This window comes from Seriola lalandi, unplaced genomic scaffold, assembly GCF_002814215.2.
Source record: "Seriola lalandi dorsalis isolate HSWRI2012SDOR001 ecotype SW California unplaced genomic scaffold, Sedor1 jcf7180002054418, whole genome shotgun sequence".
Classification (NCBI taxonomy): domain Eukaryota; kingdom Metazoa; phylum Chordata; class Actinopteri; order Carangiformes; family Carangidae; genus Seriola; species Seriola lalandi.
The window spans coordinates 433226-441473 of NW_019524971.1; the positions used below are offsets into that span (position 1 = coordinate 433226).

Genomic DNA, 8248 nt, shown 5'->3' on the forward strand with positions numbered 1-8248 from the left:
TCAAAAAGGGACTCAGCCTCCGACAGATCATCCAATCATCATGCAGAAGCCGAGCGTCCGGGCCAGCCCACTGTCCCATAGACCCCCAGAGACGCTGAGCGTCCGATGGGCGGGACAAAGCCCAGCATTTATCCAATCACCGTCTAGTTTCGCTGCAGTGGAACAACCCACTCTCTGCTTCCGCATTGAAGTCAGGAGACGCTCGGCGTCTACACTGTTTAAATCTCTGTGGCGCCGCGGGGATTAATGAGAAGAAGTCGTGTCGGTCACCTGTGATAAGTAGCTGATTCTGAACAAAAGAGGAACGTGTTCTAGCGCATATTTAGTCAATGAAATGTTCACACAACAGAACATGTTTGACCACTTATTTTGTTGACAAACTGAGCTTCCCTTGCAGTTTTAGAGCAATCACCACTGGTTCAGAGGGACGATGAGATCAATGTGATGTATTTGATGAACATGTCAGCAGCATTTTAATGCTGACACTAACTGTTTACTGTCAGGTAGTTTCATCTACAACTCTTTCATCACTTGCTGTTTCACATACATCTTCATTTTCACAATAAACAGCAGATAAAACTGAGTAAGAACAGCAGGAGAAAGAGGAGAGAAGAGCTCAGAGCACACACACACACACACACACACACACACACACACACACACACACACACACACACACACACACAATCAGTAGATTATAAATAGATTATATATAGATCAGAAATATTAAATACCTCAGGTCACTGGAACAAAACATAGGTAACCCCAGAGAGAAGCTACATGATGTGGGATATATGGATGATCTGAAACCCAACATCCAGGCTGACAGAGAAACAGCTCCTAGACCAGTGTTCCCACATCCACAACATGCTACGGCAAGAGGAGCCAGGACGACAGGTCAGAGAGGGAGATCATCATCCTCCTCTCAACAATATCCAGTCACAACAATACATCATCAACAAGAAGTACCTACCTCTCTGGAGTTCGAAGCTGTGTCTCTACAATTTAGTTGCTCCGCTGGTGTTGGTCTGCGGAGCAATTGCCGGAAACAGATCTCTCCGGCCTGTTCCCGCGGAGCAACACGCCGATTGGTCCGCGGAGCCGGAACTGCTCACCGCTGATTGGTCTGCGGAGAGGGGAGAGCGGCTCAGGCTCCATCCTTATTAAGGTTCTCTGCCCGTTTCCTATTGCAAGGAATTGAACGTTGCTCCGCGGGAAAAGGGGCGGAGAGATCTGTTTCCGGCAATTGCTCCGCGGACCAATCGGCATAGAGAGTTAGGTGCTTCTGATGTGTTGTGACTTTTCGCCCTGTTTGTGGGTAAGCCCTATTGTGAATCCTCCTTAGATATACTTTTACAGTCTATGACTTTTTTATTATCGAATTATCATATAAACTCAGGAATACCGTCTGAAAATTCACAAGAGTAGGATATTTATTCTTGGAGCAAGGGAACAAGTTTCACACAAAGAGCTTGCAGTGCAAATGTTCAAAGAATACAAAGTTCACACAGGATTTATACACACGAGAGTGACCTCACATCCTTGCTGATATGAGACTGTTTCATGTCTTATCATAACAAATGTGTGTCTGGTAATTCCTGTTTTGACAACAAATACGGTTTTATAATATGACAAGTTCACTTTTTTCCATGTTTTGAGCAGAGATGCTCATAATGACATCTTCCTTTATGTAGTAAATTTATTTTGTGTATTACAATGGAAGCTGTAATTCAGCATAAACATTAATCTTTAGTCAAAGACGAGGCTGTGCAGTGTTTTCTACACTACACTGTTGTCAAGCTCCACATTATATGCAATAAGTGACATGTTATAAATTACCTGTTATAAGCGCTTGATATGTAGCCAGGCTTACTTCTTACCCACCTTAGCTCCACTGTCTGTCAGTGTTTGAATTTCATAAGCTTTATATTCTGGTGAATGTTTCCATTTTTCTCTATATTTCGGACAGGTGCTCCTGTGGAAACTGTGCAACCATAGGAGATACCACAGGTAGGATTCTCACTGGACAAACTAATCACTAATTTGTTTTGATTACATTACATTTATAATAAACTATAGCATTTACAATTTGTAATTCAGTGTAGGAATACACCAGTGCGTTTTGCTTCTTTGTAAAAACATAGTTTAAATCTAAATAAAAGATGTTAGGCAGTCTTGTTTTACTTCAGTGCACATAATTTTACAAAGGTAATAACACACCCTCAAATAAATGAGTTTAGCTGCTCTTTGATTTGTAAAGTTCTTCTATCAGCAGATAGTGTGCATATAATATATGAATTCAGAGGAGTCATTTCTTTTGTAACAATCAAGCATTTATTTACATCAAATGAGGCACTTATAATCAGTGATAATAAAAAAATGTAGGATTCACTGGATCCATATAAAAAAATGTGAGACACAACATAGATATATGTTTGCAAGACTAAATGCCCTGACCAGTTGTTTTAGTCAGTACAGGTATCTGGCCTATAGGAGCTTTGTGAGCTGGTGCTTCCTTGGTCGTAGAATCTGGGTCGTCATTCCAGCCTGTCTGGTCCAACACATCCATGTGGAGTTTCCTGACGCCACAAGACATATAAGAATTAAAACTTTATTATAAACAACAAGAATAAACTTTATTAACACTGTTGCTTCACAGCAGCAGAAATAAAGAGGAAACAGACATTAACAGAAGTCCAACAATAATAATTTAAAGGATGTATAAATTTCATAAACATACAAACGAATAGTAAAATAAATGACCTGAGAAGAGAGAAGCTGAAGGTCACAATAACCTGAGTCAGTGTAGATCAGTCCTCAGCTGTGATGAAGCTGAGCTCCTCTGATGAAGGATCACATCACTTTATTTCTATCTGCTGTCCTCACTTCATTCACAACATCCATCCATCAATCAATCAATCAATCAATAGGCTGCAGGTGGAGGGTGAATCAGTAACAGGAGAATTTCATCAGTTACATATTCACAGCGATCAGATTTAAAGAATCTATCATCGTTACCAGAGGTTTTTATGTCACTTCTTCAATCTTCATATTGATCTTTGAGAATGAACCTGAATCTGACACATTCATTGTTTCACCTTGATAAAGCTCATGTTAGACTTTGATATGAGCTGTAACTGTCTGTGATGTGGTGCTTAGAATCACATGGATGAACTTTTATCAGATCTCAGATCAGCTGTAACGAGCTGCTGTGTTGGAGACACCTCCGTCTTTACTCAGCTGTAGCACAGGTGAAACACGCGCTCTGATCCTTCCGCTGTCAGAGAGACTCTCAGCTCGCGGAGATATTGACGAACCACCGACACACGGGCTCGTAGCTTCCCGGAGATATGCTCGTAGCACGCGGATACACGAGCTTTCAGCTCCGGGCTCGCGGCTCTCAGCTCGCTGACACACGGGCTCGCGGCTCTCAGCTCGCTGACACACGGGCTCGCGGCTTTCAGCTCCCGGCTCGCGGCTCTCAGCTCGCGGCTCTCAGCTCGCTGACACATGAGCTCGCGGCTTTCAGCTCCCGGCTCGCGGCTCTCAGCTCGCTGACACACGGGCTCGCGGCTTTCAGCTCCCGGCTCGCGGCTCTCAGCTCGCGGCTCTCAGCTCGCTGACACACGAGCTCGCGGCTCTCAGCTCGCGGCTCTCAGCTCGCTGACACACGAGCTCGCGGCTTTCAGCTCCCGGCTCTCAGCTCGCTGACACACGAGCTCCCGGCTCGCGGCTCTCAGCTCGCGGCTCTCAGCTCGCTGACACACGGGCTCGCGGCTCTCAGCTCGCGGACACACAGGCTCGCGGCTCTCAGCTCGCTGACACACAGGCTCGCGGCTCTCAGCTCGCGGACACACGAGCTCGCGGCTCTCAGCTCGCTGACATAAAGGCTCGTTGCTCTCAGCTCGCGGATACCCGAGCTCGCGGCTCTCAGCTCGCTGACACACAGGCTTGTTGCTCTCAGCTCGCGGACACCCGAGCTCGCGGCTCTCAGCTCGCTGACACACAGGCTTGTTGCTCTCAGCTCGCTGACACACGGACTCTTAGCTTCCCGGAGATATGCTAGTAGCAAACGGACACAGGGGCTTTCAGCTCCCGGCTCTTAGCACGCGGACACACGGGCTCGTACCTTCCCGGAGATATGCTAGTAGCAAGCGGACACACGGGCTCGTAGCTTCCCGGAGATATGCTAGTAGCTCGCGGACACACGGGCTCGTAGCTTCCCGGAGATATGCTAGTAGCTCGCGGACACACGGGCTCGTAGCTTCCCGGAGATAGGCTCATAGCACGCAGACACACCGGCTCTCACCTGTACAGAGAAACCCACGAGCCACAGACACCCGGGCTCTCGTGCCGACTTCAAAATCTCGGCTACTGACAAAAGCCGAACAACAACAACCGATAAAGAAGCAGGTGTTGCTGCCCCGCCCCCTTGTTGCTCTTTATTAAAGAGCCAGGTGAGCCAGCTTCACAGAGCCCGTGCAACCAGTGGTGTCGTCTAGTCGCCCCAGCCTCGCACTCATTCATACGGCAGCAGCTGTTTCAAAATAACCCCAAACAAGAACCACCATGCTCAGTAATGCATTAAGTATGCATTAACATGAGATCATGAAAGACTTTTTGTATTCATATGATTATGTATTATCTAAATGTAAATGTATTGTAAGCAACACAAGATATACAACAGTCAACTTGACTTTTATTAACTGTCAAACAAGCAGTACGGATCTGTCCGTACAATAGAACAGTACAAGACAAACAAGTTGAAATAAAGAAAAATGAATAAATAAATAATACACTTGTACAAAAAAATAACGTTTCAGAAAACAAGTGTAAACAGTGGTGCAAACATGCAAATAAAATTCTCTAAAGTGGAGCAAATAACAGCCGACTCCTAAACAGATCTGGAAATTAGAAAAAAATTAAACCAATAATCCACATTAAGAAGGGGTAAGAAGAGAAGGTGTAGGTGGGTTAAGGCTCTTTGGTGTGCATGTTCTTTTTGCCTGTGTGGCAGAGCAATGGCTTGTCAACCAGGTTGTAACGTACTGCCTTGGCTCAATAAGACTAAGAGGGGGCCATTGATGCTAATCATCATCTGCATCTCTTTTGATATGTGTTGCACAATATCTGTGGAACTGTACCTCGAGTGCTGAAGCTCAATAAGATCATAATGATCAGGGAAAGGTCGGTTCATTTTGGCAAGATAGTGTGCTGTTCTGAATACAGCATCAGTCTCAGCTAACACAGTCTCTGACACAGTTCTCGCTATATTTCCAAGTTGATCCCGTCTTCCTCTTTCTGTGAGCTCCTGAGCTATTTTGTGCGCCCTAGACGTCTCATGTCGCCGTATTTTGTTCCTATAGGACTCCAGAGCTGTTTGTCTGTCACTTGTACCTGAGCTCTGGATGTTAAAAGACACCCACTCCTCAGATGTTGATACCCTCTTCTCTGTGAGGACACCAGTGGACTTTGTGGCACTGCAGATAGCACAACCTGGATCCTTTTTCTGCTTATATTGGCATTAAGACTACAGAACAGGGCCAAATCCAATTAATGAACTGTTTACAACCTTCAGCCATGGCAAAGAATCTTTTTTTTTTTTTTTTTTTTTTAACAATTTCATTTTTAAATTCACCTTAACTTTGTACATTTAAATTGTTTTTTTTTTCAGCTTAAATGTTTTCAAATATTACTTAACTTTCTCCACTCTACAGAACAGGGCCAAAGAGAGAGAGAGGCGGAGCGAGAGAGAGGGAGAGAGAGAGAGGCGGCGCGAGAGAGGCGGAGAGAGAGAGAGGCGGCGCGAGAGAGGCGGAGAGAGAGAGAGGGAGAGAGAGGCGGCGCGAGAAAAATTTAAATGTAGGAGTGGCGTCTCCCTGAGTCGCTAGCTGAACTCGTGTGTCGGCTAGTTACGAGCATATCTCCGGGAGGCCAGAAGCCCGTGTGTCGGTGGATAGAATCTGGATATGGATATGATAAATGTGAAGAAGTCAGAAGTCAGACTGACAGGCAAACAGGAAGAACAGACATTAAACGACAGAGTCTACTGAGGTAGGTAGTTCTTATTTGTTTTGATATTGGATATCCTCAGAGAGGAGTATGATTTCCCTGGTCTAGGAGCTGTTTCTCTGTCAGCCTGGATGTTGGGTTTCAGATCATCCATATATCCCACATCATGTAGCTTCTCTCTGGGGTTACCTATGTTTTGTTCCAGTGGCTCATTTCTCAACAGGTTCCCCAACACCTGACTCAGAGCTCTTTGTGGTTTCAGTCGTCCTGAGGAAAGTCAGTAGCACCAAGGGTCTACACTGGATCCCTGTGCCAAAGTCAGTAGTGTCGACCACTGAACTAAACTGACTCTTCTTTCTCTTGAGGTAGCTATATTCACTATTTCTCATCTATATATAATCTTGCTCCTGATTGTGTGTGTGTGTGTGTGTGTGTGTGTGTGTGTGTGGGTGTGTGTGTGTGTGTGTGTTTGTCAATGGCGGCTGCTGGTCTTATAAGGAGGGGAAGCTCATTTTCGGCCTACATCATAAAATATGTCCGTTTATTTATATGTAAATTCGCAGAGTGACAGAAGAGAGTCGCCAAACACAAAGCTAGTAGTTTTTAACAAAGACAAAGTCGCTGAGGATCAGTAACATCTCCAGATCAACTCTGAACAACGGAATGAAAAACTTGAAAACTGCTCCGGTGGATGCTTATACTTCAAGATCGCTGATTCGCTCATTTCGCTGTCAATCAAAAAGGGACTCAGCCTCAGACAGATCATCCAATCATCATGCAGAAGCCGAGCGTCCGGGCCAGCCCACTGTCCCATAGACCCCCAGAGACGCTGAGCGTTCGATGGGCGGGACAAAGCCCAGCATTTATCCAATCACCGTCTAGTTTCGCTGCAGTGGAACAACCCACTCTCTGCTTCCGCATTGAAGTCAGTAGACGCTCGGCGTCTACACTGTGTAAAGCTCTGTCGCGCTGCGGGGATGAATGAGAAGAAGTCGTGTCGGTCACCTGTGATAAGTAGCTGATTCTGAACAAAAGATGAACGTGTTCTAGCGCATATTTAGTCAATGAAATGTTCACACAACACTACATTTTTGACCAGTTATTTTGTTGACATTTTAGGGGAAGCTGAGCTTCCCTTGCAGTCTTAGAGCAATCGCCACTGGTGTGTGTATGTGTGTGTGTGTGTGTGTGTGCGTGCGTGCGTGCGTGCGTGTGTGTGTGCGCTCTGAGCTCTTCTCTCCTCTTTCTCCTGCTGTTCTTAATCAGTTTTATCTGCTGTTTATTGTGAAAATGAAGATGTATATGAAACAGCAGGTGATGAAACTAGCTGACAGTAAACAGTTAGTGTTAGCATTAAAATGCTGCTGACATGTTCATCAAATACATCACATTGATCTCATCGTCCCTGTACTGTTACACCCAGTGTGACTCCTGTCGTATACTGGGATTCACAGCCAGCTAAACTCTTTATGACATCATGACCTCCAAGGAACAGGCAAGTAGTTGTAGTTGGACAGGTTTAATGCCAAAAATTGTGAAACTGAAACACAGAGTACAGAAACATAAATTAACAACCGAGATTCATACATTGCAGAAATAGCGGATTTAACATTTACAGATCTGGATCGGAAAAGTCCGCGATCGGATTTTGATCGTTATATTAAATACATAGTGTCAAATTTAACCAAACACTTTGCACTCTAACAATGATAAATGTACTCACTTATATTGCCACGACAAGGGCAAAACAAACAGCTGGACAAAAAGTAAACATCCGAGTATCCCTCGTTATGGAGCAGAAAACGAAAACTTCCAGGTACCTCACTTCCTGTAAATTACACAGGTAAATAAACGCACTGCGCCCTCTATAGGCGAAAAGGGGCTACTGCAACTGCAGGCACAAACAGTTCCAACACTTCTCTGAACTGTTGGAGTTAAACTGACACATTTTGACTTGTGAAGTCAGTGAAGCTCTAAATTACATCTTTTAACAGGAAATGTGTTTGTGACTCTTCAGCTCTGTCTCCTCTCACAGGGAGAAGATGATCTGCTGCATCCTGCTGCTCCTCACACTGACCTCCTGTGTCTGTGGTTAGTTTACTCTTTCACTTTATTATCTAGAAACTGATACAAGTCCTCAGTTAGTCTGCTCCTCACTTTCCCTCTCTGTCTCCTCAACAGGAACATTTGTAGTGAATGTGACACAGAGCTCCTATCAGGCAGAGGAGAACCACAA

At 45.0% G+C, this 8248-nt stretch overlaps 2 protein-coding genes and 1 long non-coding RNA gene across 3 annotated transcripts in view; 1 reads left to right on the plus strand and 2 right to left on the minus strand.

Moving 5' to 3' along the window:
- The window catches only part of LOC111657895 (uncharacterized), a 31608-nt gene that overhangs the window by 18159 nt on the left and 5201 nt on the right, over positions 1 to 8248 (minus strand). The gene's annotated exons all lie outside the window — the stretch shown is intronic.
- The window catches only part of LOC147818883 (uncharacterized), a 10194-nt gene that overhangs the window by 1272 nt on the left and 674 nt on the right, over positions 1 to 8248 (plus strand). The gene's annotated exons all lie outside the window — the stretch shown is intronic.
- LOC111657897 (uncharacterized) lies at positions 7516 to 7845 on the minus strand. Its single transcript, XR_002760961.2, has 2 exons — positions 7736 to 7845; positions 7516 to 7552 (listed from the first exon to the last, which is right to left on the minus strand). It is a non-coding gene; the product is annotated as an uncharacterized LOC111657897 (long non-coding RNA).